The following is a 26,674-nucleotide window of genomic DNA, read 5'->3' as shown; positions in this document are numbered from 1 at the left end:
AAGGAATTCGTAAGGATTGGCGTGATTTAGGAAAGCCTATGGCCACACAAAGTCATTGCCATAATTACTGGTGGTATTTGTAGCTGGTAAGAGTTTTCTGATATACAGTGAACTGAACACTGTAGCTTTAATTGAAGTTTGAATGTTATAAACAGTTAGATGTCTGGCTCTGGCCTGCATTCTAATACCATCAGCAGAACAGAGATGGGAAGCATAAACAAACCTTTTAACTAGATTACAGTCTCCAAAATGGCCAAGAAATCCTTCAGCACAAACTCCGGTGTGACGAATGTAGAAGAAGGAAAATGATTTTGGAATAATGCTAAAACACAACTTCTAAATTTCTGTCATTACTGGAATATGTATTCGATTTCTCCTAACTATTTTGATGTTACTTAATATTCAGTAATGACAACTTTATTTATCATTAATTGAAGTTTGAATGTTCACTGAGTTCACTGAATATTCACTACAGTGTTCAGTTCATTGTATATCAGAAAGCTCTTATCAGCTACAAATACCACTGGTATGATAAATACCCAAATAAATAAAAATCTTTTCTACTTTACATAACATATACTTTTTAGATCAGTATACTTTTTAGATCAGTAAAGAAGCTATGTAAAAATCAACACATTTTGTTGAATGTGGAATACTTCCCTCCTCCAACACCAGTGAACCTAGATTATTATTTTTAGATACTAGAGATATTAAGAATGTATGGATTATATTAATTAGTGGTCAACAGAGTGGTAGATACTTCTGGAATCAAGGCGTAGAAAACAACAGCTTCGCATACAAGGAAAAATCACAGAATTTAATTACAAGTTCTCTTAAGAAAAGGTTACAAAGGTCAAGCCAAGAAAGGACTCAAATCAGAATTTTAACCAACTCTGAACTGTATGCTTTCCACCATGTATGGTATCATTAGTGGTTTTCTTTTCTGTCCAGCTACATTAGAAGATAAACCTTAACATACATTAGGCCTAGTTCACCCTTTGTCTGAAGAGTTATACCGAGTCATTCCAACCTCTAAAATCTTACATGATATAGAAATACCTCAAAGTGAAATGCTAAAGAGTTAGAATCTCTACTTTCAACTGAATTACCTGTAGGTTATCTAAAGGAGATTATTTAGGACCATAGATTTTTTTCACTCCCACCAATTATTTAATTAGTTTAAAAGCAATAAATCGCATTTATTATAAAGCTTCTTTTCTAAAGAATAACAGACGACATAGAATAGTTCTATAGCATTTAAAAATATTTCCAAACTCTACTGGTCATATGCATTGGTATAATATTTATAGGATAACAGAGTAAGCATACAGAATGAATTGCATTACTTAGGATGGATATGAAAGTTACTTGATTAATAAAATAGAATTTTTTTAAATTATTTTTTTCTCCTGAAAGTAAAGGATATAAAAATCAACTTTGCTAGCTGGATCTTAATTCAGTAGCTGCTTTAAAGAACAACTACCTAATACTTTCGGCATCTAGAGAATCCAAGTCGTACATTCTTATACCAAAAAAATTTGACTTTAAGCAATACTGAAAAGAGTATGTTAAACTTCATCCTATATTCATCATGTAGTAATTATGAAAAATATTGTAAGATAGAGGGTACAGAAAGTATGCATATACACATACCAAAACATTAGGCAATATAAACTGTTTTGTTTATAGATTTTCCATTATCAACAGTTATACAAAAATTTTTATAGTAAATATTCAGTGGATCACAAATTGTTGAAACCTTCAAACTTCATGAAACAAAATGCCAAATTTAATTCTATGCAAGACAAAGTAAGTTTAATATCTAGAAGGTCTAAGTGTCATTTTTGCTGTATGATGAGAAGACTGACTTTACGTATATTTTATTTCCAAGTTGTACACTGGTCTGTTTTTCTGTCCTTATAAATTTTGAGAAAATTTCCAGTACCCTATCAATAAGCTACTGGGGCCACAGTTTTACTAATGTTTATCAGAGTACTTACTGACTGATAAAAATTCTTTACTGTCTTTAATTAGAAAGTGTCATGAATTTACCATGATGGAATATTTTGCTGCCAATAGGTTTTTTTTGTTTTGTTTTATTCTAATAGGTTTCCTCATTTATAACATGGAGACAATGTTACAATGTTTTTAGGACTACTTTAAGGACTGACTGAGATTGATAATATTTATCACAGAGCTAGTCAGTTAAAATGAATGGTAAGTAATATAATTATTACTAACACAGAAAATTAAGAATGAATGTAAAAGAGATCAGAATTGACTGACCCTCAGAAATCTATTTACCTTCACAAAATACTGTACCCAGTAGGGGATCCCCTCCTTTTTTTAACCAGTGAAAAAGTATTATTCTAAAAGGTATATAAGAGCAAAGGAAACTCAGGAAATCTCTAACATGCTTTTAAATTTATGTACTAAAAACTATGACAGAACTAAGATAGTACTTTTTGTTTCTAAGAAATCATTCAACTAAGAACTCATTTTACTAAGGCATTGGAAACGATGTCACATATAAAGATTAAAAACTGCAACTGATTTAAAACTAGAATGGGGAAGTTTCTTATGAGGATATTGGAGAAATACATGAAGTACACGTTAAAAATTCCAAAACTCCTAAACGGTATGTGTATGTTAGTTGTTCAGTCATGTCCGACTCTTTGTGACCCCATAGACTGTATGTAGCTGCTCTGTCCACGGAATTCTCCAAGCAAGAATACTAGAGTGGGTTGCCATTCCCTTCTCCTGGGGATCTTCCAGAGCCAGGGATGGAACCCTGGTCTCCTATATTGCAGGCAGATTCTTATCATCTGAGCTACCAGGGAAGCCAATTAATTATTCCATTTTAATTAAGTCATACTGTCAGCTTAAACTATGGTAGAAAATAACTAAATCTGTACAATGTCTTCCAATGAACCATGAAAGATAACTTCTTATATGAGATGTAAAGAGAAAGTTACTTTAGAAGGAAAAAAAGTTTAAGATTAGAGAGTTGGGTTTTTAGGAGGGGTGATAATTTAGTAAAAAATACATACTTAAATGAACAGTGTTGGTCACCTTCAAAGAGAAGTATATAGCAATAAAATATCAGAAGTGATAGCCATACACACTATTTTCATGGTCTAAAATTACTGAATTATATACAGAAATCTACAGAATACAGTATTAAGTGCAAATTTTTTTCTTTATATTAGTTTGTTCTAATAAAATACAGCAAATATCCTTTTTAAACATCCATTTTTCTACCTGGCACTATCCATTTAGTTCATAAAATTAATTTAGGTAGAAACATTAAATAATTTATGACCAATACACCTGTGTAACACAATTAAGATACCTTCCACAAACTGTAGGGACCCATCCTTGTTTCTCAGATGCCTAGCATGGTGCCTGACATACATTAGATACTCGATAAACGTTTAATGAGTGAGTACAATCTGTTTAGCACATACATTCAAAATACAGACAAGTTTGCAAAGGTTCATAAGTTGCACATAGGCTTTCTGGCTGACTTCCTGGGGTCCCACTGATGACTAGGAATAATCTTCATATCCACAGAAAACTGGAAAGTTGGTAATTGTCTGGGTAAGGACCGAAAAAAACAAAGGGAAACACGTCACCTATGTTACAGTTGCTTTATAGAGCTGGTAAATGCAGGCTAATCATTCCAATAACCTATTCTGCCAGTTACTCAATGAAATGAAATGTAAGTATATCCCGAATATTTGCTAGTACACTCTTAATTGGAATTTTTTAATCCCTTATTTAAAATAAATCATTTTTGTCAAATCGCATCCTGTACAAAATATGTTTTTACTTCTTATGAGTACTATTTGTTAACAGGATTTAATTTGGCCACTAGAAAAAGTGAGAACCATAGTAAAGATAAAGAAAAAAAATCATGGTAGTGAATACACTGTAGCAGGAAGGAAAGGAAAAAGGAAGAAAATGAAGAAATTCTACATCTAAGAGTCAAGAAATTCAAATATGTCTAACTATAATATCAAATATGACAAACAACCATTAGGACCTACTGTGTACTGAAAACTGTGCTGTCGGGGATATAAATGCTAACAAGAAAAAAAAATTTAGTCTTACTTAAGTAGTTCATAGAGCAAGTTTCATAAAAAAGCATTTATAATACAATATGCATTTTTCATATATATATATACATATACATATATATATATATATAGCTTAATACAGGAGTAAGAAGTATATTCACTGGTTAACTAGAAGTGCAGGGGGGGAAATAACCATTAGGGAAGGCTGAAATAATCCTCAAAACAGTCACAATCCACAATGAGAGGAATCAGTACCCCCTAAAAAAAAATCAACAACAAATTACTGAATTGTAAATGGACAAAATTACAGTTTTATAGCTATTTATTTTAATATTACTAGAATATGACCCCATATAAACACCTTCAGTGTCATGTGCACAATAGTTTTATTCCTGATAAAAGAAAATGAGATAGTGTAGCTTAGCGAATGTCAAGGGACCAGAGTTCTCTGGTCCATGTGCTGTTTACTTTCAGGCCTTGGAACTCTGTATAAGCTTCTGCAACTCTCTGAACTCCCGCAATATGGAAAATGAAGCGTTGGATAAAATGACCTCCAAGATACCACCTCCATGAAACTTACAACTCTAAAATATATCTTAATACGTAAAAAACAAGCCATAAGAAAATAAACAGCTTTTTTAAAGGTAAGTCATTTTTCAACTTAGAGGCAGTCTAGAATCTTTAAACTATATAGGGTTACCCTGAGGGTGGTGGAATAAGAAATGTTTTTAAATAAAAACAGAAAGTAAGTAAAGTATTATAATCAAGCTATAAATTTTCTCTCAGCTGCCTACTGGGAAACTAGCACCCCAATAACCTACTCAATTCACTTTACTTAAAAGTTATTTCTTCATTATATTCTACTTCCGTCTTTTATGTTAAGGTTGCTGAGGTATTAAGGTGAGGACAAGAAATCCTAGGTGGATCTGAAATACTATTATTGGGAGACAAACTTGAACTTGGCACAGATTTCTGCCAAAGTGCACCAATTACACTTCAGAGAAAGGTAAGAAATTGTTCAAATTCACAACAGAAAGGAGAGAAATAGGACCATGTTGTTTATTGCTACACAGCTTTTCCTTCCCCTGTGTAAATGTCTACTTTTGCACACAGTTGGTAATTAAAATTTTACAGAACAAGCTTCTACATATGCAACGCTTTCCTGTCTCTAAAGTGTAAATATATTGTGTTTTCGCTTTACCATCAAGAAAATTAAAAAATTAAAAGTATTATCATGTCTTTTTAATATTTGTGTCAAATATCCTTCTAGATTTATTTTTCTTCAATCCTTTCTAGTTGATCAAATTGCTGTTTTCACATTGCCAGTCTGATCACAAAATTGCTACTTTACAGGAGAATATTTTTTGCTGACATAAATTATGGGATCAGAGATACCAATGCAGTTATAAGAAAAGGGTGTGTATGTGTGTGCCTGTGAGAGAGAGAGAGAGAGATTGTATGTGTGTGAATGTGTGCATCCATCTTTAAGGAAAGGATAAAGAAATGTACATATGAAACAAAATACCACTTTCTAATGTAAGCTCTAGTAAAAGGCCTACATCAGAAACATACTTTCTAGCATTTCTGAAATCAAATACAGTACTGAATTTGAAAACCATTCACTGAGAACATACCATGTAAAAATGAAAAATAGTTATTTTTATCAAGACTGTTCCTTTATAAACCTAAATCTGATTTATCTTTCAATTTATATCTCACTACAATGCATGTACTAACTATACCATCATGATTTCCTTGACTTATGAAAACATTTTAGGAATTTGTATCCTTTCACATATAGTGAGCAATCTGGTTCAGTACCCCCCAGAGATGAAAAACTCATCTCAATTTACAACAGTAAATAAATAATTCAGTTAAAACTGCAAGTGGTACCAATTCAGCAAACTATTGATGGAGAGGTTTGGCCTTCCATAAAGTCAGAACAACATAAAAGTTTTCAATGGGGATTACTTGTTCAGACAAGTTACAAAGATTAGAAAAATACTCAGATTAATTATAAAATAGATAATATTCTCATCTTATGTAAAATAAATATCACGACCATATACAGGGAGAAACAATACCAGTGATATTTAACTTAAAGCATTTTAACCTTTTAACTTTAATATGCTGATACATGAAACAAACATTAAACAAAAAAAGCAGTAATACAAGTCAAAACCTAACCAAAGGCCTCTATCAACCCAAATTTTGAAATTTTCTATGCAAGTCAAACAAAACAAAAAAAAAGGAAAATTAAACCCAGGAAGCAAAAACCAATCAATCTGTTCCAACACTGAAGTCAATATCCAAATCACATACAGAACCAAAAAGGGGAAAACACTCAGGTCTACAAATGGATAAGCAGTTCCGATACAATCCAGATCCCGACATTTTCCCACTCAGAAACAAATGCAGTGGAGCTTTTCCTAGGGAAAAAGGAAAAAAGCTCTCCAAATGATTTTTTTAAAGTGACATCTAGAAAGTGTGCCTCTTTCTGTCTCTTTCCCTGGCGCCTCATTGGAGGAAGGAGGGGGTTGTTTTTGTATTCTCCCCCACTGGAGCAAGACACAATCAGATGTTAGCTGGAGGAGAGAAACCACTTTTGACAACAGCAAATAAAAATAAAAAGTGCCCTTCCTCCTCTGACAGGATGGGCACCCACCTCACACACCCCTCCCCACTCCAACCCCTCCTTCACCACCCCCCCCCAGCACCACCCCCTCCTCACCCCGGAGCTCCACTGCGTATGTGGTTTGGTGCTACTGTTGCCCCGGAGTTAAAGTCAGAGCCAGAGGAAGGCAATGAAGCCCCCACAGACACACTTACCTTTTCTGCCCCCCACTTTTGAGTGCCTTCCCTGGAGCTGTGGAGGATGACACAAAGGGTAATAAAGGGGGGGGGGGGAGTGGAGGAGGAGGAGGAGGCGAAGGAGGAGGAGAGCTGGGGAAGTGGCTGCTCCTGGGTGTAGTGAGATGTCTCCAGCCAGGGCCAAGCAGCAGCAGCAGTAGCAGCAGCAGCAGCAACAGCAGAGAAGGGTCTGTGTTGCTAAGAGGCTTTTGGTCTCTTTCTCTCCTCTCACGGCCAAAGAGGAGGAGGATGGAGGGGGCTCGGGAGAGAGGCTAGTGGAGGGGTGAGGGGGTAGGAGTCGTGGATGGGGGTTTTCGAAGAAGAAGAAACTCCTTCTCCTTCTCTCTCAGGCTCAATCCCCCTCTCAGGTCTCAGGGCTGGAGGGTGGGGGAAGGAACTCAGCCGCCTTCCCCCCACCCCCCTCAATTCAAGGTTGAAGTGGGATAAAATTAGTGTCCTGTCCCTTTAAAAATAGAAATAAAAGGTGCCCCCCCTCTGCCACTGCCTCTCTCTTCATCATCAGCTGCTGCTGCTGCTGGGGTCTCTCTGCTTGGGGGGGGGAGGGGGGTTCGGGTAGAAGAGACGGGAGGCACTCACTGCGCATGTCCCTCTCTGACGGGAGGCTGGTTGGTTGAAGGCAGGAGGAGGGGGAGGGGAGGAAATGAGATGGTTTCCCAGAAGGCTCCGAGGCGATCGCGACCCGGAAGACATTGTAGCAGGGGGTAGAGAGGCGGGGGCGGAGAGTAGGAGGAAGTCGCTACTCTTTAACACCCCCAGTCCCCTCCTCCCTCCTAAGGGAAAGTGGAGGAACGGAAGTGGGCGTGGACGGAGGCTAAAGGAGGTCACGTGTTTGGACGGGAGAGGGGCGGGGTGGGGAGGCGGTGCCTGCGCGGGGCATGCCGGGAGTCGGTGAATTCGTTGGCAGCTGCAGGTGAAGCAGAGCCGAGAACGCTGAGAGAGGAACCTGTGAAGCGATTGCCACCGTCTCCGGAATCCGGCTCTGCCCTGGTAAGAGATAACTTTTCCATGAGAGGTAACCTGGAGTGGACTAGCCCCAAAACGTAAGCCTTGGGCGCCTGTGGCGAAAGGCGAATCGAAAAGGAGAGGATGGAACGCTTTAGAGACTGGGAATGCGGGAAGGGGGGCAGGCTTATCTAGGCCAGACAGGCCAGAATCTAGGCGGGCTCCTTCCGTCTCGTGGCTTCCCTCTGAGCCAGCCGGCGGCGAATCCTGGACTAGCGTAGGGAGCGTAGATGAGCTCATGAACCTAAATCTGTGGCATGTGGTGACTGCACTCGGTGATGGTGAGAAATGTGATGGTCCAGGTGTAAGAGAGAAATGGGATCTCAGAACCCTCAGCAGATGACTCTGTTAACTGCTTCTTCACCTCACAGTGGGGCACCTGTCCAGGGAGAGAAACAAACTGTGTGAATTTTGGCAACTTCTGTCATTGGATGTACTGTTTATATTGGGTGTTACTACCATCAGTCCTTATTTCGTTAACCTCACAGAAATTCTGGAGTGGCTTTGAGGAGGGAGCAAGCAGGCAGTTGGTTCTTCAGTAGAATTTCCCTCCGTGTCTCGCGTGGTTTCCGCAACAAAATGCCTGTAGCATTTCTCAGAAGGGGGGTATGGAATTGTGTAATTCTTGATATTGTGTCTTAGTAATCGTTGATAGAGAAGTGGACATCATCAAACTTTTCCCTTTAGTGTAGATGCGAGATTTTTAAAAGGATGTTTTTAGTTTCTTTGGTTACTAGCCTCAGATTTAGAGCCGTTGGTTTCTCAAATGCTACTGTTTTTGCTGGAAGTAATAGTTCCCTCATGTTAATTCAGAGTGTTTAAAAAAGACGAGTTTTCATTAATAATTGTTGTAAGTAAAATAGCATTGTTTCTTTCTCACATTCTGTCCATAAAATCATAAATAAAACCATTTCAGTCTTTCAGTTATGATTTTTTGTAAACTTTTTTTTAAACCCAAGACTCTGAAATTTCTCATGTTTATTGTGTTTGTATTACTTAATTCTGTAGTGATTTCTTTTAGGGTATGCTATCAGGTAAAGTTACTGCTTAGTCGTCTTGTATGTTTTGACACTGAATTTTGTTTATGCACCACTGACTAATGCTTTTACCACTTTCCGTGTGTGCAATAATCCTATCAAATGGAATAAAAACTGGACTCTGGTGCCTTAAAGTTTTGTTTCTATTGAAACCAAATATATGACACTTTAGAACAAAAAATTATAGCAGAGCCATAAAAGTGCCATAGATAACAAACTTTAGATCGTTTTTTTGCGTCAAAACACTAAATGTGCAAAAGAGTGTACAAATCATAGTTATAAAATATAATGATTAGTTCTAATGATTAGTAAACAGAATGTGGAAAAATGCACAAGCCACAGATATACAGTATAATGAATAATTGTGAACACAGTATTCTGTATCAAAATGAAGAATTAGAACATTGCTGTCCCCTTCATTTTTATTTCAAGTATTTTTTAACCACCTTTGTCAGCATTCCTAAACAATATAGATTGGTTTTGCCTTTAAAAAAAATATATCCTGTATGTAACTGAATTACATGTTATGTATCATTTTCAGTCAGTCCTGTTAAGTCTAGTTCATGTATTTTCATTGCTGGTAGTAATGTTTATAAGTGATTATAGTGTAGTAAGTCATTTTGTGAACATACACAATTAATTTAACTAGTCTAGTATTATGGACATTTGGATTGTGGCTAGTTTTTAGCGCTTAGAAATAGTACAACTCTGTGTAATCTTAAGCATGCATTTTATATACGTAGCATGCATTTCTGCAGAATGTAGACGATCCCAAACTTTTTAAAGTGAATATATCAATTTATACTCCCCCCAACAATGTATGATCCTTTTTTCTACAGTTTTGAAAACAGTTGGTAGCTTTTGTTTTTGCCAATCTGATGAAACTAGCTTTATGTTATTATTTTAATTTGCAGTTCCTGATTGTTAATGGGGTTGAGCAGTTTTTCAAAAATTTATTGGCTATTTGAGAGTTGAATGTTGTGAGGCCTTATGTTCCTGAAACTGTCTTTACTGTACTCTGTTAGTTTGACTGGGTGTAGAATTCTAAATTGGTAATGTTTCTCTTCAGATTTGAGGAGAAATTCTTAGTCTTTGATAAAAATTTGACTCCTTTCTTGTTTTTAATGCTGCATTTCACTTTCTTCTCCCCTATGGAAGCTTCTGCAACCTTTTTGTTTGAAGCTTATAGATTCTTATCTTTGTTTTATATAGTGTTCTGAAACATCACAGTAATGTGAGATAATTCATGAGTCCATAGAAATTTATATACATTTCATGACTTCTTTCAGCCTAGCAACCTGTATCCCTCAGCTCTAAAGTTCGTGATTCATTTTCTGTAATTTCCCTACCTCAGTGTTTCTTGTACCTGCAATTAGACATTATACTGCTGGACCTATTTCCTTTCTCCCATTTTTCATATTTTTCCAGTTTTTTGCTTTACACTTTCTGGGAAATGTACTTGATTTTTCAAACCTTGGGACTTTCATTTCTCCTATTTTTTTTTTTTTATTTTCAGTACCATTTTTTGATCTTTATATTTCCCCCCCCCCCCACGGCATTTATGGGTTTAAAGTTTTGTTTTGTGGTTTATTCTCCCTGTGCACTCTGTGTTTTCTAAGTTATTCTTTGTGTTGATGTATTTTAGTCTCACTTTAGAGGCTTTCCTTGGCTCTGTTGTGATCCTTGATTGTGTTCAAATTTTTGTAAGGAACATTGGAAACATTTCATGCCTCTCTTAACTTAGCTAAGGTTTGCTAGCTGTTGATGGTTCTCACTGTGGAAAAATTTGGCTGGGAAACCCAAATATCAATTTCCTTAAAGTTCCTTTAGGTATTTGGAAGTTTTTTTTCTCTTGGGCTAGTAAGAGTCCAACAAGAAGGATTGTCTAATTTTCTGCCTTAGAGTCAGTGGTTCTTAGCTGTTTCAGTATGATCTCCCCAAGACATTTGTCAGTGTCTCAGACACATTTGGTTATCAGAAATGGGTTGCTACAGAAAACCACTGGATAGATGCTGCAGGTGCTGTTGAACATCCTACAGTGCATAGGGAAGCCACTCACAATGGAGAAATTACCCAGTTCTAAAGGTCAGTATTGCCTCTTGCTCCTGGTATAAGGTATCAAGGTATAAGCCTGATTTCCAGTGCTCTGAGAACCAGGTGAAAACAGAGCTCAGGAATCTCAACATTCTTTTTTTTTTTTAATTCTTTGATACTCTCACCCTCTACTGTGCTTGCTGTCTCTTAGTGTAGGATCTTTCTGTATTATCCTCTCTGGAACCACTTGTCTTCTGATGGAGTGGAGTAAGGGATTCTGCTTAATTTTGATCATTTTAGCACTGCAGGCCTTTTGGAGATGGTTCTGTCAATGAATTTTAACCCAAACTAAAATACTGGCTATGTTATGTGTTTATCTTATTTGAACAGGATTGGCTGATGAGTCTAGATAGCCTTGTGTATTGTACTAATGCTTTAATGGGAAAATAAGATATGAGTTGAACATTATAAACTAGGAGGTGGATGAAACTTGGTATAGATAGTTGGCTTCCCTGGTAAAGAATATAAAGATGGTAAAGAATCTGCCTACAGTACAGGAGACCCAGGTTCAATCCCTAGATCGGGAAGATCCCCTGAAGAAGTGAATGGCTACCCACTCCAGTGTTCTTGCCTGGAGAATTCCATGGGCAGAGGAACCTGAAAGACTACAGTCCATGGGATCGCAAAGAGTCAGACATGAGTAAGCAACTAACACTTTCACTCTCACGTTCCTCATTCTTTTACTTAAATTTGTTTTCCCCTTTTCACTCCTAGTGTGGCTTAGATAGTTATCTTCACACAAGCATGTGTTGAGATTGCTAATTTTTTCTATTATTTTCCCCTTAATCTCACATAGTTCTCTTTCTTTCTCTTCACCTCCAATAAAGTCTTTGTTTTTTGTATTTTATACTGCTTCTTTGATTAATAATGGAATTGAGATTACTATGACGTTTTGTGTAATGAAGTATGAAGATTGAAGTCAGATTTGACAAGATTAAAATTCTAAGTGTGTTAGTTTTCTTTGGACACACTCATGCACGTTTTCAGTTTTCCTTAATCTTTCCACAGTGTATAAAAATAAGCACTTTTTATATGGATGACCCAGAAATGTCAACTTATACTGCTCTCTTAAAATAATCACTTCTCCTAATAGTTCCATATATATCTACATCAACTTAGTTTATAATGAATAAATACCTAAAATATTTTCTTTCAAACCTGTTGGTTTGTATTATGTCCAGCTGTGTTATAGCCGCACTTTGATGCAATGTCTGATGGCATAATGTATTTTAAAAATTATGTTGAAATAATTATCTGTGACATGCTTTTTAAAAGTTAAAATTTTGTTGTTATAGTTACTATTGATTACTTTGTATTCTCAAATCATAAGATACATTAAGTATGCAACATGATTATTTTTTAAGTTCCCCAAAATTAATATAAATTCAGTGTAAAAGTAAAAACTGAAATTCACCTATAATCTCTACACTCATAAATAATTCTGTTAAGATGTTGATATATGTTATTTCAGTATTTTTTTGCCTGTTTCTGTACATTTATTAACAAAACTGGATTATAGAGTTTTGTTGTATACTTTTAAAAGAAATAATATTTAGCTAGCATCTTTCCATTGTATTACATACTTGTATAAAATATCATGATACTTATTTGCTTTATATTACAGAAATCTGCCAGCCTCTGGGAGCTGTGTTCCTGTATAATGCCTTGATCAGTGTTCTCTTTAAAATAAAATATTAAAAAATTTCGCTTTCCCTATATAAATGCTCTTCCAGCATCTGATTTTTAAAAACAACAACAAACAGATGAATTAATCTTAAAGTAGCTTTAGAGTAGCTAGCATTTCCCTTGAATTAGCGTTCATTGTTTTGCAGATATTCCTGTAGGGTAACAATCTGCTAAAGCAGATTTTGCCTGTACATTTTTTTTTTCTTCATTTTATAGATTATCTGTCTTACTGACTTAGACTGCCTTTGTTCTTACATTTCATTTTCACAAATCTTTTATAAGATTTTATTCCCACCTGATATTTTCACAGATTTTGACTTTGAGTGTGCCTTTTTTTCTTTCTTTTAAATTTTTTAATGAATATGGGGGTTTTGATTTGTTTTCCAGAAAAATTGAGTATAGAGTCCAGTGAATTGCTATATAGCCACACTCACCCAGCTCATCTTACTATAACCTAGTTTCCTTTATTATTAATATCTAACCTTAGTGTGGTACATTTGTTGCAATGATGAACCAGTATTGATATATAATTATTAATCAAAGTTTATAGCTTACATTAAGGTTCCCTCTTTGAATTTAACATTATGGGTTCTGACAAATGTGTAATGACATATATCTGCCCTGACGGTATCATACAGAATAGTTTAACTTCTCTAAAAGTCCCTTGTGTTCTGTTCTCCCATTCATGCCTTGAACTCTTGGCAACTAATGATTTTTTCATGATCTCCCTAGTTTTGCTTTTTCAAAATTGTCATATAGTTGGAATCATACAGTGTCTACCTTTTTCAGATTGTCTTTTTCCCTTGGCAATATGCCTCCCAAGTCTTTTCCATTTCTTTTCATGACTTGATAGCTCAGTTCATTTTAGCACTGAATATTTCATCTGATGGATGTATCACAGTTTGTTTATCCATATACCCACTGAAGGACATCTTGGTCTTCCAGATTTTGGCATTTATGACAGAAGTTGTCATAAACATTCAGATGCAAGTCTTTGTGTGGACAAAAGTTTTTAATTCACCTGGGTAAAATAACAACGTTCCTGATTGTTAGATTATGTGATAAGTACATTTAGTTTTGTAAGAAACTTCCAAACTGCCTACCAAAGTGAGTGTACATACCATTTTGCACTCCAGTCAGCAGTAAATCAGAATTCTAATTACTTCATGTCATCCTAGCATTGGAAAAGGCAATGGCACCCCCACTCCAGTACTCTTGCCTGGAAAATCCCATGGGCGGAGGAGCCTGGTAGGCTGCAGACCATGGGGTCGCTAAGAGTCGGACACAACTGAGCGACTTCACTTTCACGCATTGGAGAAGGAAATGGCAACCCACTCCAGTGTTCTTGCCTGGAGAATCCCAGGGACGACGGAGCCTGGTGGGCTGCCGTCTATGGGGTCACACAGAGTTGGACGTGACTGAAGCAACTTAGCAGCAGCAGCATCCTAGCATTTGATCCAAACAATCCATTGTTTTGATTTAGTCACTTAATTTGTTTATTGGCTGTGCTTTCTCTAATTGTGGCATGCAGGTACTACTTTTCATGGTGGTGTATGGACTTCTCATTGCAGTGGCTTCTATTGTTGTGGATCACAGGCTCTAGGCGTGTGGACTCGAGGGTACCTGAACTTTAGTAGTTGCAGTACACAGGCTCAGTAGTGGTGGGCCACAAGCCTAGTTGCTCCAAGACGTGGAATTTTCCCAGACCGGGAATCAGTGTCCTCAATATTAGCAGGCAGATTTTTATCCACTTCGCCAATGGGAAGTTCTGGATTTAATCATTCTTACAGGTATAGATTGTCGTTTTGATCCCCAGTGATAAATGATATTTCTAGAAATATACACAGGAGTCACATCTCTGGATCATATAGTAACTTTATTTTTATTTTTTAAAGTACTCTACCTACTGTTCTCCATGCTGGCTGTGGAACTTACGTTCCCACAAACAATGTAAGGGGATTCCCTTTTCTACACACCATTTCCAACATTTATTGCTTGTAGACTGTTGTTGATAGCCATTCTGACCTATGTGAGGTGATAACTCATTTTCTGTCACTCAGGTGTGTCTAACTCTGCAACCCCATGGACTGCAGCATGCCAGGATTCCAAGTCCTTCACCATCTCCCGAACTCGTGTCCATTGAGTTGGTGATGCCATTCTTCATCATCTCATCTCTGTTGTCTTCTTCTCCTCCTCCCTTCAATCTTTCCCACATCAGGGTCTTTTCCAGTGAGTCAGCTCTTTGCATCAGGTGGCCAGATATTGGAGCTTCAGGATCAGTTCTTCCAGTGAATGATAAGGGTTGATTTTCTTCAGGATTGATTGGTTTGACCTCTTTGCTGTTCAAGGGAGTCTTCTCCAGCACCACAGTTCAAGGGCATCAGTTCTTCCGTGTTCCACCTTTTTTATTGTCCAGCTCTCACATCTGTACATGACTACTGGAGAAACTATAGCTTTGACGGAATGGACCTTTGTCTGGAAAGTCATGTCTCTGCTTTTTAATATGCTGTTAGGTTTGTCATTGCCTTTCTTCCAAGGAGCAAGTGTCTTTTAATTTCATGGCTGCACTCACCATCCTCAGTGATTTTGGAGCCCAAGAAAATAAAATCCTTCACTGTTTCCATTGTTTCTCCGTTTATTTGCCATGAAGTGATGGGACCTGATGCCATGATCTCATTTTTTGAATGTTGAGTTTTAAACCAGCTTTTTCACTCTCCTCTTTCACCTTCATCAAGAGGCTCTTTAATTCCCCTTCACTTTCTGTCATAAAGATGGTGTCATCTGCATATCTGAGGTTACTGATATTTCTCCCCACAGTCTTGATTCCAGCTTGTGCTACATCCAGCCTGGCATTTCACATGATGTACTCTGCATAGAAGTTAAATAAGCAGAGTGACAATGTAAAGCCGGGACATACTTCTTTCTCAGTTTGGAACCAGTCTGTTATTCCGTATCTGGTTCTAACTGTTGGCTGTTTGACCTACATGCAGGTTTCTCAGGAGGTAGATCAAGTGGTCTGTTTTTCCCATCTCTTGAAGAATTTTCCACAGTTTGTTGTGATCTACACATTCAAAGGCTTTAGCATAGTCAATGAAGCAGAAGTAGATGTTTTTCTGGAATTCTATAGCTTTTCTATGATCCAATGAATGTTGGCATTTTGATCTCTGGTTCCTCTACCTTTTCAAAATCCAGCTTGTACATCTGGAAGTTCTCATTCACGTAGTATTAAAACCTAGCTTGAAGGAGTATTAGCATTAGTTTGCTAGCATGTGAAATGAGTGCACTTGTGCAGTAATTTGAACACTCTTTTAACATTGCCCTTCTTTGGGATCAGAATGAAAACTGACATTTTCCAGTCCTGTGGCCACTGCTGAGTTTTCCAAATTTGCTGGTATAATGAGTGCTTTAACAGTCTCATCTTTCAGGATTTGAAATAGCTCAACCATCACCTCCACTAGCTTTGTTCATGATTATGCTTCCTAAGGCCACTTGAACTTCACACTCCAGGATGTCTGGCTCTAGGTGAGTGATCACACCATTGTGGTTATCTGGGTCATTAAGATCTTTTTTGTATAGTTCTTCTGTGTATTCTTGCCACCTCTTCTTAATATCTTCTGCTTCTGTTAGGTCCATACTGTTTCTGTCCTTTATTGTGCAGAAGTCTCTGCATAAAGTAATAGCTTATAAACTGTAGTTTTGAATTTTATTTCTCTAACGGTTGACTGGGTTGAGCATTTTTTCGTGTGCCTGTTGGAGATCTGTGTACCTATTTTGGAGAAACGTCTCTTTAGGTCTTTTGCCTATTTTTTGACTGGGTTTTTGTTTATTTGTTTGTTTTATGCTATATATTTTGGAAGTTAATCCATTGTCAGTTCCATCATTTGCAAATATATTTTCCTAGTCCGCTTGTCCTTTAATTTTGTTTATGACTTCCTTTGATGTACAAAAGCTTTTAAATTTAATTAGGTATCATTTGCTTTTTTTTTTTTGCTCTTATTTCCATTGCTCTGAAAGTGAAAGTGAAGTCCCTCAGTTGTGTCTGTGTCTCTTCTAGACCCCATGGACTGTAGCCTACCAGGCTCCTCCGCCCATGGGATTTTCCAGGCAAGAATACTGTAGTGGGTTGCCGTTTCCTTCTCCAGGGGATCGTCCCAACCCAGGGAGCGAACCTGGGTCTCCCACATTGTAGGCAGACGCTTTACCATCTGAGCCACTCTAGGAGATCCAAAAAATATTGTTGCTAATTTTATGTCAAAGACTGTTCTGCCTATGTTTTCCTCTTTAACCCATTTTGAACTTATTTCGTATATGATTTTAGAGAATGTTCTAATTTAATTCTTCTGCATGTAGCTGTCTAGCTTTCCCACTTCCAATTGCTGAAGAGACTTTCTCCAGTATATATTCTTGCCTCCTTTGTCATAGATTAATTCATCAGGCTAATGCCCAGAGGTGTGGGCATTTATTTCTGGACTTTCTATCCTGCTCCATTTACCTTTGTGTCTCTCTTTGTGCTAGTACAGTACTGTTTTCACTACTGTATTTTTGTAACATAGTCTGTAGTCAAGGAGCATGATTCCTCTAAGTATTCTTTCTTAAGATTGTTTTTGCTCTTTAGGGTCTTTTATGTTTCCATGCGATGCTTAAAATTGTTTATTCTAGTTCTGTGAAAAATACCATTGGTAATTTAATAGGGATTTAATTGAATCTGTAAAATGCCTTGGGTAGTATGGTCATTTTAACAGTATTGATTCTTCCAATTCAAGAACATGTTATATCTTTCCATCTTTATGGGTCATCTTCAGTTTGTTTCATCAGTCTTATAGTTTTTGTAGTACAAGTCTTTTGCCTCTTTAGTTAGGTTTATTCCCAGGTATTTTATTGTTTTTGATGTGATGGGAAATGGAATTGTTTCCATTTTAGTGGCGTAAAATTGGTTGTAGTAGTAGTCTCTTATGATCTTTTATATTTTTGTTGTGTCGGTTGTAACTTGTCTGTTTTCATTCCTGACTTTGTTAGTTTGGGTCTGCTTTTTCTTGATGAGTCTGGCTAAAAGTTTATTTTATCTTCTCAAAGAACCAGCTTTTAGTTTTCATTTTTATTTATTTTTTAAAATTAGAAGATAAAAAGTTACTTTACATCATTGTGATGGTGTTTGTCATATGTCAACATGAATCACCATTAGGTCTATGTATGTCCTGACCCTCTTGAAACCCCCTCCTACCTCCTTTTCCATCCCACCCCTCTATCTTGTCACAGAGCATTGGTTTTGTGATCCCAGCATCATACACTGAACTTCCATTAGCTATCTGTTTTTTGAAGCATATGTATATGTTTCAATGTTATTCTCTCAAATCATCCCACTCACTCATTCCCCCACTGTGTCCAAAATGTCTGTGTGTCCTTTGATGCCCTGCAAGTAGGATTATCAATGCTGTCTTTGTAGATTCCATATATATGCATTAATACATGACATTGTCTTTCTGACTTACTTCACTTTGTATAATAGGGTCTATGTTCATTCACCTCATTAGAACTGACTCAAATGCATTTCTTTTCTTAGCTGAGTAATATTCCATTTTGTATATGTACCACAACTTCCTTATCTATTCTGTTGATGGACATCTAAGTTACTTCCATGTCCTGGCTATTGTAAATAGTGCTGCAATGAACATTAGGGTACATGTAGTTAAATGTTCCCAAATATGTCAGTTACCAGTGTCTTATGTCCCCAGGGTGAGCTGCAGCCTCTTGCTGTCTCTGGAGGAGACTCTGAGATCATTAAGTAGGTCTGACCCTGGCTTTGTCAAGTTACTGTTTTTGTCCTGGATCCCAGTGCGCATGGTTTTTTGTATTCACCTTTCAAGAATTTTTCCCAGCCCTGTGGGGCTTGTGCAATTAAACCTGCTTGCCTTCAAAGCCAAACGCTCTCCAGGCTCATCTTCCTGGTGCTGGACCCCTAGGCTTGGGAGCTGACATGGAACTCAACTCTCATGCCTATGGTAGAACCTGTGCAATATAATTATTCTCCATTTTGTGGGTCACCTACTTGGGGGAAATGTGATTTGATTATATCACAAGTCTGCCTTTCTACCCATCTTGTGGCTCCTTCTTTATGTCTTTAGTTGTAGAAGGTCTTTTTTGGCAGGTTCCAGTCTTTTTCATATATGATTGTTCCTGCGATTAGTGTGATTTTGGTGTTCTCATGAGAGGAGGTAAGCTCAGGATCTTTGTACTCTGCCATCTTGGCCACTCTCTCCTCCAAGTTCTTTGACGTTCAAGATGGCATTTGGAAATGGCACTGCTTTTAAGACCTGTGGTGAACACAATGCCATCAGGGCTTTCACTGCAGAGCTTGGATAGCAGACTGGTCTTGCCATAGCCTATGAAGCCTGTGTAGACCAGGTCATCCCCTGGGTATGCAGGCACTAGTCCCTTGCAGCAGAATGCTCTAAAACAGAATATTATCTACGTATGGAAATGCCTCAGTTATCTGGAGATCAGACATTTGGCTGTCTAAGGCATCTGGAATGACTTTGAACTCAGACACACAAAAAGCGTTGTCATATAAGGTTTTGACTTTTCTTTTGTGACCTTTAAACTCTGTATTGTTATTTTTTTAAGCTATCTTTTTATTATTCATTTCTAGTTTATTTCCATCATGGTATTAGAATATACTTTAACATAATTTCTATTCTTAAAAGTTTTAGTTGTGTTTATGGCCCAGATTTGGAGAAGGGAATGGCAACCCACTCCAGTATTCTTGCCTGGAGAATCCCATGGACAGAGCAGCCTGGCAGGCTACGGTCCATGGGGTTGCACAGAGTCGGACACGACTGAGTGACCAGCACACATGGCCCAGAATACAGTCTGTCTTGGTGAATGTGATGTGTGAACTTCAGAAGAATATGTATTGTCTTATTGGGGAGTTAATTACTTTATCAGTAGTAATGTGTCTTTATTCCTGGTGCTGCTGCTTGCTTAATCTAAATTTAATATAGTTACTTAAACTCTTTTTGGATTATTGTATGTCTTCTTCCATTTCTGTACTTTGTGTCATTATTAAAGGTGATTTTTTATAGAGAACATAAGGTTGTTGCTTGTTTTTTTTTTTACCTACTATTTTCATTAGTCTATTTATTTAGATCGCTGACATATAAAGTCATTACTGATAGAGTAAATGCCTTCTTTGGTTTTAACCAGGCATTTTGCATTCAGGTTCTTTTCCTCTTTCAAGCTATAAATTATACTTTTTAAAAACTTCTTTCAGTGGTTGCTGTAGTATTTGCAGTATAGATTTATAAGCAATCCAGGTCCACTTTCAAATAAAACTATACCTATACTGTTTAACAGACAGTATGTGTCATTTAACAGAATGTTTCCAATTCATCACTTCTGTCCTTTATAACATTCTTTATCTAATCATTACTACATTTTTAGCATATCAATTGTATCATTTTTTCCTGTGCCACTGTTTTCATTTCTGTTATTTCGTTTTGATTCATTCTTTGGTTACATTGCCTCTCAGCTCCCTTCCTCCACCCTCCAACATAACACACATTAAGCTCTTTAGATGAGCCAAGAAGACTACAAGGGGCTACTGCTGCTGCTAAGTCGCTTCAGTTACCTCCGACTCTGTGCGACCCCATAGACAGCAACCCACCAGGCTCCCCCATCCCTGGGATTCTCCAGGCAAGAACACTGAAGTGGGTTGCCATTTCCTTCTCCAATGCATGAAAGTGAAAAAGGAAAGTGAAGTCGCTCAGTTGTGTCCGACTAGTAGCAACCCCATGGTCTGCAGCCTACCAGGCTCTTCCATCCATGGGATTTTCCAGGCAAGAGGACTGGAGTGGGGTGCCATTGCCTTCTCTAGAATTCTATATTTTTTCCCCTGAGGTCATTAAGGCGCTGGTAAATAGTTTCGTATTGGGGCAAGCCCTGTTAAAGAGGACAGAATGCTCTTGGATGTATTTCAGTATTGGTACTTTTCCCTTACACCTTTTGAAGCAAAAGGAGATATTTCCCTGGTCTTCTCTGAGAACCTAGCAAGGTTCTTGGAGATAAAATTCAGTAAAGTTTGGAGACCTCCCTAAGAATGGGTCCTCTGGGAGTTTTTAACTTAAACTACATTGAGTCTCCAGCAGTTTGTCAATTACATTTTAGGTTTTCATACCTTGGGTCTGGCTTCAGTGTAATTTATGTTTCCTAGCTTCTGCTCCAGTAAGCCGTCAGCCTCTGTATCTGCACATATGTCGCTAATTTTGAAGGAAACAGTTTGTCTTATGGCCTTATTCTCTTATGGATCGACAGCGAGTTGTTGTTTTTTACTTTGTTCAGCTTTTTTCTTGTAAGGACAAGAGTGTCAACCTCCAAGCTTCTTCCATCTAGACAGAGAGGCTTGATCCTTTTTAAACAAAAAATTGCATGTTGTTGTTGCTGTTTCTTAAAGCAAATTCATTAGGACTATAGTTGAAGAGCAGTTGTGTCTCATTGTGTTTCTGTTGTGGGAAAAAAAAACACAAAACTAATTTTCTACTGTTGGATATACTGTTCATAGCCAGAGCTACATTAAACATCATTTTAGTTAAGTATTTGTGATGTTCAAGCCGGTTCTAGAAAAGACAGAGGAACCAGAGATCAAATTGCCAACATCTGCTGGATCATGGAAAAGGCAAGAGAGTTCCAGAAAAACATCTATTTCTGCTTTATTGACAATGCCAAAGCCTTTGACTGCATGGATCACAAGAAACTGGAAAATTCTGAAAGAGATAGGAATACCAGACCATCTGACCTGCCTCTTGAGAAACCTATATGCAGGTCAGGAAGCAACAGTTAGAACTGGGCATGGAACAATAGACTGGTTCCAAATAGGAAAAGGAGTATGTCAAGGCTGTATATTGTCACCCTGCTTATTTAAGTTATAGGCAGAATACATCATGAGAAACGCTGGGCTGGAAGAAGCACAAGCTGGAATCAAGATTGCTGGGAGAAATATCAATAACCTCAGATATGCAGATGACACCACCCTTATGGCAGAAAGTGAAGAGGAACTAAAAAGCCTCTTGATGAAAGTGAAAGAGAGTGAAAAAGCTGGCTTAAAGCTCAACATTTAGAAAACGAAGATCATGGCATCCAGTCCCATCACTTCATGGGAAATAGATGTGGAAACAGTGTCAGACTTTATTTTTTGGGGCTCCAAAATCACTGCAGATGGTGATTGCAGCCATGAAATTAAAAGACACTTACTCCTTGGAAGAAAAGTGATGACCAACCTAGATAGCATATTCAAAAGCAGAGACATTACTTTGCTAACAAAGGTCCGTCTAGTCAAGGTAATGGTTTTTCCAGTAGTCATGTATGGATGTGAGAGTTGGACTGTGAAGAAAGCTGAGCACCGAAGAATTGATGCTTTTGAACTGTGGTGTTGGAGAAGACTCCTGAGAGTCCGTTGGACTGCAAGGAGACCCAACCAATCCATTCTAAAGGAGATCAGTCCTGGGTATTCTTTGGAAGGACTGATGCTGAGGCTGAAACTCCAATACTTTGGCCACTTCATGTGAAGAGTTGACTCATTGGAAGAGACCCTGATGCTGGGAGGGATAGGGGGCAGGAGGAGAAGGGGACAACAGAAGATGAGATGGCTGGGTGGCATCACCAGCTCGATAGACGTGAGTTTGAGTGAACTCCGGGAGTTGGTGATGGACAGGGAGGCCTAGCGTGCTGCAATTCATGGGGTCGCAAAGAGTCAGATACAACTGAGTGACTGAACTGAACTGTGCATATCTGTAATTATTTCTTTTGAGTAGATTCTTAAAGTGGAATTGCTGAACAGAAAACAGTGAAATTGTGACTTCTAGTAATGTGTGTTTGTAACATTATTGTGTGTTGGTTCCATTAACCACAATGTCACCAACCCTAAGTATTTGTCTCAACTGAAATGAAACACTTTTGTGTCCCCAAAATGATATGTCATTTAATCTTTTTTATTTAGTTTTAAGAAAGAGCTGCATTTTAAAGATATTTTATTTCTCTAAGTTATTTTTTACTAATATTAGAATAATACTTAATAATTTTAATAAGTGGAATGTTAAACAATGAAACTTTATAGTTTACTACCGTAATATTGTTATAATATATTCCATTCGTTAATCACTGAACAAGAGCTACTTACAGATGCTTAATTATACAATAAACTCTGATTAACAAATTTGTACATTTCTATCAGTAAACATACATAATTTAACAAAGTAAATAATCGTTTTGTTCCAGTGATTAAATTGATAGTGTGGTTACTTAAATTGAGCGTTTTCACTTTAAAGAAATCTTACAGTCTAACTTTTATTGGAAAGAGTGGTAATATTTAAACTCATATATAGGAACCACTTAAACTTGGGTTAGTGAGTTTTTGTTGTTTCTTGTTTTCTCTAGAAAGCTATTAAGTATTGGTAGTGATAGTAGTGAATATATTGGGCTTCCATGGTGGCACAATGGGAAGGAATCTGCCTGCCAATGCAGGAAATACAAGTTTGAACCCTAGGTTGGGAACATCCCCTGGAGAAGGAAATGACAACCCACTCCAGCAGTTTTGCCTGGGAAATCCTGTGAACAGAGAGTCCTGATGGGCTACGGTCTATGGGATCACAAAAGAGTTGGACACAACTTTGCAAATAACAACAGTGAACATACTGTTCATGATTTTATTTGCAAAACTGTTTATACTGGATTTTTGGTATCTATCCTATGTCAGATTAAAGAACCAGGTTTCTAGCATTTTCAAAGATGCTCTTGTTTACATATTCGCTAATAAATATTTGAGTCAGAGTCTTTGTTTCTCTCTATGGTTTTTGTGTGAGCTTTGTCTTTGGAAGTTTTTTATGCTTTGTCTGGTTTTGTCTCTCCCTTTTTGGGCTTGATTAATTTGCCCAAGTGGCTCATAAAATTCAGAGAAATGTTTTACTTACTAAATAACCAGTTTTTTATGAAAGGATGTAGCTGAGGAACAATCATTTGGAAAAGATACATATAGCAGGGTATGAGGAAGTGGAAGTGGAACTGTGACACCATCTCAGAGTGGCCGCTACACTTCTCAAGTGTTCACATGTTCACCAACCCAGAAGTTCTTTAAAACCAGTATGTTTTGGGATTTTCATGAAGGAGGCTTCATTACATAGGCATGATGAACCATTAACTCCATTTCTTACAATGAATCATTAACTCCTTTCTCCCTACTCCAGAGGGAGGCATGGCCAAAAATTCCAAGCTTCTAATCATGAATTGGTCTTCCTGCTGACTAGCCCTCATGCAGGACACATGCAGGAGCCCATTGAGTCATCTCATTAGAACAAAAGATACTCTTATTACCCAGGAAATCACTGGAGTTTTAGGATCCCTGTGTTAATAACTGGTTTCAGTAACCAAATATTAAAGCAAAAAAATCCTCCTGGTGCTCTCATCACTTAGAAAATTGCAAGGGTTTCTGAAGCTCTGTGCCAGAGACCAGGGATAAAGACTAAATTTTATCTCACAAATATTGTAAGCTTTTCTCTGTTTTACCTTGGTCATATCCTCTAGATTTTGGGGCATTTTTGTCGTTTTGTTTTTCTTTCTTTTTTTTGAAGAGGAAGTTTACAGTATTCATGACTGATTCTTGGTATCAGCAACTGGATTATCATTACTTTTATGTTTTTAATAAATTCTGAAGGAGAGGGGTATTACTTATTTGTTGGTATGTAGCAAACTACTCTAAAATAGTTACAGTCAGTAATTGCTTAAAAAAATATTTATTTTCCCACATAGTTTCTGTGGATCAGGAATTCAGGAACAGCTTAGATAGATCCTTGTGGCTCTTGGTGTCTCATGGGTTATAGTTAAGATGTTAGCTGTAGTTGCAGTCATCTGAAGGCTTGACAGGAGGTGGAAAATGTGTATCCGAACTGGTTAACTCATGTTATTGGCAAGTTACTACTGACTCCTCAGTTCCTTACTATGAAGACGTCTTTGTCACGTTGCCTTACTGTCTTCCTTACAAGGCAGCTAGCTTCACCCAGAGCAGGTGATCCAGGGAAAATCAAAACTACTATCCTCAGAAGTCACTCTCCATAAATATTCAGTTCAGTTCAGTCGCTCAGTTTGTCCGACTCTTTGTGACCCCGTGAATTGCAGCTCACCAGACCTCCCTGTCCATCACCAACTCCCAGAGTTCACTCAGACTCACGTCCATTGAGTCCATGATGCCATCCAGCCATCTCATCCTGGGTCGTCCCCTTCTCCTCCTGCCCCCAATCTCTCCCAGCATCAGAGTCTTTTCCAATGAGTCAACTCTTCGCATGAGGTGGCCAAAGTACTGGAGCTTCAGCTTTAGCATCATTCCTTCCAAAGAAATCCCAGGGCTGATCTCCTTCAGTATGGACTGGTTGGATCTCCTTGCAGTCCAAGGGACTCTCAAGAGTCTTCTCTAACACCACAGTTCAAATGCATCAATTCTTCGGCGCTCAGCCTTCTTCACAGTCCACTCTCAACTCTCTCCTGTGGTCATACGTGACCACAGGAAAAACCATAGCCTTGACTTGACGGACCTTAGTCGGCAAAGTAATGTGTCTGCTCTTGAATATACTATCTAGGTTGGTCATAACTTTTCTTCCAAGGAGTAAGCGTCTTTTAATTTCATGGTTGCAGTCACCATCTGCAGTGACTTTGGAGCCCCAAAATATAAAGTCTGACACTGTTTCTACTGTTTCCCCATCTATTTGCCATGAAGTGATGGGACTGGATGCCATGATCTTCGTTTTCTAAATGTTGAGCTTTAAGCCAACCTTTTTACTCTCCTCTTTCACTTTCATCAAGAGGCTTTTTAGTTCCTCTTCACTTTCTGCCATAAGGGTGGTGTCATCTGCATATCTGAGATTATTGATTTCTCCCAGCAGTCTTGATTCCAGCTTGTGCTTCTTCCAGCCCACCGTTTCTCATGATGTACTCTGCATATAAGTTAAATAAGCAGGGTGACAATATACAGCCTTGATGTACTCCTTTTCCTATTTGGAACCAGTCTATTGTTCCATGCCCAGTTCTAACTGTTGCTTCCTGACCTGCATACAGATGTCTCAAGGGGCAGGTGAGGTGGTCTGGTATTCCCATCTCTTTCAGAATTTTTCACAGTTTATTGTGATCCACACAGTCAAAGGCTTTGGCATAGTCAATAAAGCAGAAATAGATGTTTTTCTGGAACTCTCTTGCTTTTTCCATGATCCAGTGGATGTTGGCAATTTGATCTCTGGTTCCTCTGCCTTTTCTAAAACGAGCTTCATAAATATTAGGTTAGTGCAAAAGTAATTGTGGTTTTACATTGTTGAAATTTGCCATTTAACTTCAGATACGCAGATGGCACCACCCTAATGGCAGAAAGTGAAGAGGAATTAGAGCCTCTATGATGAAGGTGAAAGAGGAGAGTGAAAAAGCTGGCTTAAAACTCAGCATTCAAAAAATTAAGATCATGGCATCCAGTCCCATAACCTCGTGACAAATAGGTGGGGAAACAAGGGAAACAGTGACAGACTTTATTTCTTGGGCTCCAAAATCACTGCAAATGGTGACTGCAGCCATGAAATTAAAAGATGCTTGCTTCTTGGAAGGAAAGCTATGACCAAACTAGGGAGCATATATAAAGCAGAGACATCACTTTGCCAACAAAGGTCTGTGTGGTCAAAGCTGTGGTTTTTCCAGTAGTCATGTATGGATGTGAGAGTTGGACCATAAAGAAGGCAGAGCACTGGAGAATTGATGCTTTGAACTGTGATGTTGGAGAAGATACTTGAGAGTCCCTTCGACTGCAAGAAGATCAAACCAGTCAATCCTAATGGAAGTCAACTCTGAATATTCATTAGAAGGACTGATGCTAAAGCTGAAGCTCTA

The 26,674-nt window shown here is 37.8% G+C and overlaps 1 protein-coding gene and 1 long non-coding RNA gene across 5 annotated transcripts in view; one reads left to right on the top strand and one right to left on the bottom strand.

Annotated features, from left to right (window-relative positions):
• Positions 1 to 7,561, bottom strand: part of LOC106502907 — a 207,456-nt gene extending 199,895 nt beyond the window's left edge. Inside the window, exon 1 of the long non-coding RNA XR_001919523.1 lies at positions 6,909 to 7,561. This is a non-coding gene — a long non-coding RNA (uncharacterized LOC106502907). The remainder of the gene's footprint in view (positions 1 to 6,908) is intronic.
• The window catches only part of ORC4 (origin recognition complex subunit 4), a 95,499-nt gene continuing 76,640 nt past the window's right edge, over positions 7,816 to 26,674 (top strand). For 3 of the 4 annotated variants that reach the window (XM_018062594.1, XM_018062578.1, XM_005676172.3), the window contains exon 1: positions 7,818 to 7,937. The gene's annotated coding sequence lies outside the window, so the exon portion shown is untranslated. Of the gene's footprint in view, positions 7,938 to 26,674 lie in introns of all 4 variants that reach the window. The other variant, XM_018062609.1, reaches the window with a different exon arrangement.

The sequence above is a fragment of the Capra hircus genome, chromosome 2 (assembly GCF_001704415.2).
Source record: "Capra hircus breed San Clemente chromosome 2, ASM170441v1, whole genome shotgun sequence".
In the NCBI taxonomy this organism is placed as follows: domain Eukaryota; kingdom Metazoa; phylum Chordata; class Mammalia; order Artiodactyla; family Bovidae; genus Capra; species Capra hircus.
The sequence above is the reverse complement of the archived record's forward strand: the minus strand, read 5'-3'. Positions and strand labels throughout refer to the sequence as shown.